The 7,325-nt window shown below is 39.3% G+C and overlaps 1 long non-coding RNA gene across 1 annotated transcript; it reads left to right on the forward strand.

Annotated features, from left to right (window-relative positions):
• Positions 1-534: 534 nt before the first annotated feature.
• LOC109204536 (uncharacterized) lies at positions 535-5,050 on the forward strand. Its single transcript, XR_003222355.1, has 6 exons — positions 535-1,581; positions 1,680-2,153; positions 3,259-3,420; positions 3,660-3,784; positions 3,889-3,990; positions 4,133-5,050. It is a non-coding gene; the product is annotated as an uncharacterized LOC109204536 (long non-coding RNA).
• Positions 5,051-7,325: the final 2,275 nt, after the last annotated feature.

The following is a 7,325-nucleotide window of genomic DNA, read 5'->3' on the forward strand; positions in this document are numbered from 1 at the left end:
GGTTTCATAGCAAGGCGCATGAAGTGTGGTATGATCAGTTTGTAACTTCCTCCCTCTTCCTTGGAATGCATAAAGGAGTGTGAGCACCACTTCTGTGGCAGAGCTGACATGACTGTGAACTGTGATGTTTGATGTGTGTTGGCTCTCCTGCGCGCAGTAATAAATAGCTTGATCACAGCTCTTTCTGTGTTGCAGACTTTATTTACAAAATTCCACGATACCCCCCACCCTCCCACTGTAAACCTGAATTCAATATTCAGAAGAAAATGAATGGATAGACTGACATTTGTTTAAATACTTCTAGAAATCTGAGCTGTTGGTGTGGTAATAATATTAGAGCTAGCAATCTTTCTTACTGAATCTCTACTGTGAGTCATGTTGCCTGAGATTAATTCTATGTTTACCTGACAGCCTGGACAATGTGCTGTGTGAAGGATGTAAATCAAATCAGATCTTAACTGCTTACATTTAAGGAGCCTGGTCATATTTAATTGTAATATGTATTACAATTGTAATTTAATTGTAATATGAATATGAATATGAATATGATTTTCTGATTGCTGATTCCAAGAGAGTCTTTGTGGAAATACTGTTTGGCTTTTTGTCATTTTAATTCTCTTTTCCGTTTTCCAGAACAGTTCTCCACAGTTGCTGTCCACATGGGTCAGTGGGACCAAGAAGCACTCTGCTAATGTGTGGACTCTGACCAGTGTGGAGATCAGGGAAATATTTTACTGCTAATATTCATAATCATCATTACCATTGCATTAATTATCATTTCATCAAAGCATTTATTGAAGCTGTTGGCCTTATGTTAAAACTTGTATAACAGGTGCAGCTATAATCATTTATTCATTATTATCTTTTATTTGTTTATATCCTTTTTATTAAGCTTTGGGTAGTGGCATTTGATTAGAACATTTATTCAACATATTACATATATAGTTTCAGTTAGGTTATTGCACACATGGGAGTTGGTCTCTGTCCTCATAGACAGAGTGTATTTTGAGGTCGAGACAGACACACACACACACATAAACAGTAGTTAGACTCATGTTTATGTAAGAGTTCAAATAATAGTTTGCAAAAGCTTGTGACTGCAAAATTATGTCTGCATGAGGGACAGTTTGTTCTAGGGGATAAGCGAGAGTTAGAAGATTAACAGGAGGCACCTGGCCTCGAGACGGAGAAGATGTCCTTTCTAAATGTGTCAAAAGTCGTCAACAGAACGTGTGGTTTTGAAACTTATGCGTGTATTGTATCTGCTTGACGCATGAGGGGGCGTCTAACCCTGATGTTATAAAAACAACTGCTTGTGTAGTCTTGGGCGGAGATTTACAGCTGGTGTGTGCAGTGTTCATCTCCCCACGCGTGTGTTCATTAAAAATCATTGTTTGACTTGACTCTTCTGGACCATTGTTGTTTTTGTGCCCATCCTCAATATCTGAACCCGCAACACCAGCAACATCCAGCAAGACCCAGGCAGCGTTTTCTATCTCCCAGCTGGAGTTTTTTTGTTTGTCTGTGACTGGAGAGTCAGATTTTTGTTGAAGCTGGAGGAACAGCCTCACACTCGCAGAGGTAAGTCAGTTTGCAGAGATCCCTCCCACCCTGGCTTTTATGTGCTAGATTTCTTATCTGAAACAGTAACATTTCAGTGACTGCTGCTTATACCACAGGTTAATACACGCTACTGATCCCTGATGGGAGAATCATCACCTCTGCCAACAAAGAAGCCTGCTGGATATTTGTTTGCAGTCTGATAATGGGACATCATGCTGTGCATCTTCAAAGTTTGTCTCTTGATGATTATTCATAAACAGTAATGTGAAGTATGCTTATATCTAGTATAACTGGACCAACGTGGTGCTCTTCATTTATGGAGGCTGTTGAGTCTGAATGTTGGATGTTGTGTATCTCGTGTTCTCTGGGCTTTGTTGTCCTCAGTCTTTTTGCAGGATCAGAAAACAAAACCAGGATGACCGTAAATGTTTCTTCTCCAATTGGATGATGATAAGACTGTGACACGGAATGCCACCTTTAGTCTTGTGATGAAGCAAAGCTCAGGAAGAAGTGTGATTAAATGGTACCCACATGTGTGCTGCTGAGAAGGATGTACAGGGGCACCTGCAGCCAAATCCAAGCCGCCTCAGGTTAGTTGTAGTTGCAGACAGCTGAGGCATCAAATGTTTGATTAAACGGATGAAAAAGAGAAGTTTCTTTCCTGTAATTATCACTTTTTAAAATCTTTAGCAACTTCAAGTCTGTCAGCGTGCTGAGGTCACAGAAACAAGAAAAGCAGCTTCAGACTTCAGAGTGTTGTTTACAGTTTTCTGTCATCATGATCTCCCTTGAAGTTTATCACTATTACCCAAGCATTAAGTCCACAGTACTGTAATGATGATTCTGACTTTGGTCACGGTTGCATAATATTTTAATAAAATACAATTATTTTTTGTAATTCATATTTTGTCTGTTAATCAAAAATTTACTTTGTCCATCCATCCGCTTCCGCTTATCCTTTTCAGGGTCGCGGGGGGGCGCTGGAGCCTATCCCAACTGTCATAGGGCGAGAGGCGGGGTACGCCCTGGACAGGTCGCCAGTCTGTCGCAGGGCTAACACACAGGGACAGACAACCATTCGCACTCACATTCACTCGCACATTCACACCTAGTGGTAATTTGGATTATCCAATTAACCTATCCCCTCAAACTGCATGTCTTTGGACGGTGGGAGGAAGCCGGAGTACCCGGAGAGAACCCACGCAAACACGGGGAGAACATGCAAACTCCACACAGAAAGACCCCGGCCTGATGGTGGAATTGAACTCAGGACCTTCTTGCTGTGCGGCAACAGTGCTAACCACCGTGCCACCGTGCTGCCCATTTGCCCATTTTACTTTGTGAAATTTGTATTTGAGAATGCAGAATGTGACAATATATTTTTGTTCAACATTTAATTTCTTTCGGTTGCAATTGTTAAATGAAAATATATAATTTTTGTTTTTCAATTTAGCAAACTAATTTATCAAAAATATATATACATATATCTGTATTAGTTTTAATACATTAATTTGACACCTGTATTGAAAATACCATATTGTATTCATACAGAATCAGTATGGTATCTTTGTCTGTCTGTTCACTGATTGCTGAAACTTTGAGCTAGTTTGATCTGTTTAGATCTAAAGCATCCAAAGTTGAGCTCTGTTTTTTCACCCTTGTGTGTGTGATATGTGATTTCCTACATGCTGACAGAGCAGAGCACCAGTTTGTGCTCACAGATGGTGACGGTGTGGAGAGACGGTGGTGTTTCCTCAGAAGAACTAGCAGAGTCACAAAGAGCACCAGTCCATCTCACCACCTTGACTTGCTGACTGATGCTCGTCTGCACTGCACAGAGGAAATCAACTGATCGAGGTTTGTCCAGTGACGTGTTATGAAATGTATATTTGTTTTATGCTTACAGATATGTTTTTCTTGACAGAGGGGCTCTGCAGACAAAGCAGAGAAAATATGTGCTTTACATTTTACTGTGATTTACTGGGATATTTGTTGCCTGATGTTCAACAGGAATGGAGAAATAGATTCAAAGGGAGATGTTTTTGATGTTTTTGTGAGTAAATCTTCAGTATTATTTATTTGCTTGGTTATTTTAGGAGTGTTTCTGAGTGAGGGAGAGAGGAGTCATCATCCAGGTAAAGTGACGTGGATCAGTGGACACACTTGTCTCCCCTTTAAAGGAGATACTCTTAGAGAGAGACGATCCGAGTCATCCTTAAATGTTAGTGCTTTCAAATACACAAACATTTTTAAAGGACAAAAACGAACATCCAACTTTGACTGTAATACAATTAAATCTTTGCATGTGTGTTTTCAAACTCTCAGATGGGCAGGATATCAGTCTTGGACAGTCTAACCTGCCGGAGCAGCACTGAATGATCACCACACATGAGCATGTTCCTGCAACATTCAGCAGCTTTGCTTTTGGTAAGTAGAGCTATCTAACTACAGCAACTCTATACACATGCCATCCATTTCTAATGGCCTGGTTACTTCCTGTCAGTTATTTTAGAAACCATGTGGTCACCTGACCTAACACTGTTTCTTCTTCTTCCCCTTAATGTTGAAGTGTCAAATGTCAAACAGCTGGAGAGGAAACTACACCAGTGTACTGGAATGTTTCACCAACACGTGCCAGATGCTGTTCCTTCATGGTTTCATCACCATGAAAGTTTCAGAGACAGCCCCGCCCACCTCAGGACCTCGCCATTGATCATGATGATTATAATAATGACAGCGAGCGGAACTAAGACTGTAAAAATCCATGACCAGAATGTTTAGATGCTTTCTAATTATTAATGAATACTGAGAGCCTCTTTCTGTGTTTTGTCTGGTTTTTTGGGGGGTTTTTTTACCTCATTTGTTACTAACAAAGTTCACCAAACTCACACAGTTTACATTCTGTATGCTTCCATCTTTACCAGCCACAGTCTAACTGCATTTAAGAAAATAATCCTTAGAAATCGTTGTTTTTCTCTTTTGTAATTGATGATAATTCAGTGAATATACTGCGCTGCTTCCTTTTATTGCGTCTCACATTGCTTTAAGTTTTTCAGTGTCCAGTTATTTTTTACTGCTATAAATGGTAAATGGCCTGTATTTATATAGCGCTTTACTAGTCCCTAAGGACCCTAAAGCACTTTACATATCCAGTCATCCACCCATTCACACACACATTCACACACTGGTGATGGCAAGCTACGTTGTAGCCACAGCCACCCTGGGGCGCACTGACAGAGGCGAGGCTGCTGTTTGAACTCTCTGTATGTTTGACCCTGTAGACTGTTTGATGGACTGCTTGTCTTGTAATTGCTGCCTGTTTTTGACTAAAGATTTGGATTTCTGACTTTAACACAGCCTCTGCGTGTCCTCCCTTTGTGTCCTCTTCCTCTGTGAATGTGTTGCATGTGTCACAGATTCATTTTATTAACAGCTTTCCCACAGTGAGTTGCATCAGCATTCATTCACAGCACATTTCAGAAGGATTCAGATTGATACAGTGATCTTATAGTCAGAATTATCCTGACAGACTGCCACTGTAAATTATCTTTCATCAGCTAAATTTTAAAGTTCAGTATTTCAAAGCAGGCGTTATGAAGAATCATATTGGCATTAGGACTGTAACAATATGTACTTACAAAGTCAAAGTTTTTTTTATTATGCTAGAATATTGGAAGACAATCAACTTTTAGTGTTTTCTGCATATTAATTATACTGAAATAGAGATGGTGACCCTTACTGTACAGAAGTATACTAAACAACTGACAATCTAACAAACATTATTGGCCTGAGCCGTCATGCACAGTGAGTCTGATCCTGTGCTGTGAGAGTCTGACAAGCATGTTTCTGGTCAGTTTGGAAGAAATAATATCACAATCTTGATCTTTTTTTCAATATTCCTTCTCTTTTACAACATAAACTGTGATCAAAGCTACTTGTGTTCACAGCATGTAATAATACTGACAGTCCAGGGCATTGTGGTCTGTTGAGCTAGGGTTAGGGTTAGCAATTCAGACATATGTAATCAATCTCTTGCTGGATATAACAAACACCTAGGAATTCATATTATAATTTGATTTTCATGAAATATTCATATTCAGTATCAGTCATTTTATATTATAACCACATATCCACCCAGGCTCATGGTGGGGCAGGGCTCTGTCCTGAGATGCTTGAGTGAAAGGTAATGTACACCCTGACCAGGTATCCAGTCTGTCAGAGTTGTTTTCAATATTTGGTTCTAAAATATGAGTGAAAACAAAAATCCGACTAGGATTCTTGCATATGATGGATGAAGTCTGTCTTTGACTGTATTGTCCAGCTGATCCATCAAACCCCCAGCAGGTGAACCTTATCATGACATAACAAGGTCACAATGTAAAAAATTAAACAGCAACAGTCTAAATGTAAAGTGCATTCTAAACTCCTCTTCAATAAATTATATGGATGTGCAGTGAGTCATTCAGGACTGTAAAACGTGAACTATAGAACCCAGAGTCTTCATCATTAAATCTCTGGTTGCTTCATTTTTCTATCCTATATCAGATACTTTAAAGGTTTTAGTAAAGTTGCATTCTCATGGTGAGGCAAAGTGCTTTATGTGTGTGTGCGTGCGTGTCATGAACGGCTGTAAAAGCCCTTTAATTACAGAACAAAGCGGGGTTTGAGTTCGAGTTACGGCAGACTGTCGCTACTTCTAAACGGAACGCAGCCTTCCTACGGCAGACAGCTAACAACAGGAATCGGACGCGCGGTCCACCCTAGTCCACAGCAACCACCATAGCAACCGCCTAGCATGACCTTAAAAACATATTCTTTCTTCATAACTTTCAAAAACGTGAAATGATTTGTAAAGTGTGAAAGTGTTACAGCTGCAGAGCGCTATGGCGGTATCTTTGGAAGCTGTTTGCATAGCTAATAATATACGATGTAACCATGGAGACAGTCAGTCACGTGAGCTAGCATGTTTACTACAGTGAATAAGGTGATTGTGTGCACAGCGTCCACACGCTGCAGAGGGTAAAGACATTACTTCAATATTGTTTTATATTTATGTATATTTGCCTTGTGTTGACCATCACCTCAGGTTCACCATTACAGTTTCAGCATACAAATGTACACTGTCTAAATGTGAACACATTCAAAAAAATCATGTCTCAGAAATAAGCACAGCTGTTCATGTTTGTCATTATAGTTTTATTTGTAATAAAATTGTGAACTTCAAATTGTTTATCAAGTCAAAGAACATTTGACAAGTCTGAGTCATTCCTTTGCCCTATGAGAGCTGGAATAAATATATATCCTGACAATTACAGTTGAAACAGTAGAGACAGGTAGAAATGGGATCAGATTAATCTTTGCTTAGTCAGACACGTCCTGTGTTGGCCTTAACCCAAATTTCCCTCGGGGTCAACCTTCAGGATCAATAAAGTTTTATTGAATTGAATTGAATCATATTAAAAAACAAACAATAGCACGATCCGTGTGAGTTTGCATCCATTTCCAAATTGTAGTCAAGCAGCCCAGTCTCATACATAGGTAACAGAAATGTCTCTAATGTAGATGTGTACAGTGTAGTGTAAGCATTAAAAGATCATAAAGGAAACACTAACATTTATGTGAAACTAATTTTAATAAAAAATGAGCAGGTGCTTTACAGATTTAAAGGAAAGAATCTGAAAACAACACTTTTTTGTTCTAAGTGGTCAAAGTAGAAAACAGAACTGATGTTCAAGAACAAACCGTAGCTGCACTGATATTAC

This window comes from Oreochromis niloticus, linkage group LG12, assembly GCF_001858045.2.
Source record: "Oreochromis niloticus isolate F11D_XX linkage group LG12, O_niloticus_UMD_NMBU, whole genome shotgun sequence".
In the NCBI taxonomy this organism is placed as follows: domain Eukaryota; kingdom Metazoa; phylum Chordata; class Actinopteri; order Cichliformes; family Cichlidae; genus Oreochromis; species Oreochromis niloticus.